Raw genomic sequence first — 550 nt, 5'->3', positions numbered from 1 at the left:
GTGCTTTCGCTGGTCAAAGCGCCTGTTTAGTCAACAAAAGATCCTAGGTTCGATTTCCAGCGGTGCTTTTTTGTTTCCTTAGTGATATTGACAACTTTTGTGAATTTTAGCAACAAAATATCACAGGGCGCAGTTGAGGGACAGATCGCCCATGATCAAATTGAATCGCGCAGCGTGTCCGATGGGCTGAAACGTGTTCTCCTATCCCGATGTTCCCGTACTGCTCAACGCGGGGCTGTATGACAGGTAAATGAACATCAGACTGACTCCAAATTGAAAATCGGGTGTTCAGAAGGAACCCCCCTGGAATTGATGGAAAACTTGACGCAATAAAGCAAAACCAATTGCTCCCTTCCTGCTTGAAGAGCATGTTGCTCGTGGGCCTGGCGATCTCAGTCGATAAAGCATGAGACTCTGAATTTCAGTGTCGTGGGTTCGAGCCCCACGTTGGGTGGTTTACATTTTATTGTTCACAAAGGATTCCAGGTGCAACCTCTTATCTTCAATTAATTAAATCCAGTTATATAAACGGACACAACAATGAGCTGTG

This window comes from Heptranchias perlo, chromosome 20 (assembly GCF_035084215.1).
Source record: "Heptranchias perlo isolate sHepPer1 chromosome 20, sHepPer1.hap1, whole genome shotgun sequence".
NCBI lineage: Eukaryota > Metazoa > Chordata > Chondrichthyes > Hexanchiformes > Hexanchidae > Heptranchias > Heptranchias perlo.
Note: the sequence above shows the minus strand (reverse complement) of the source record.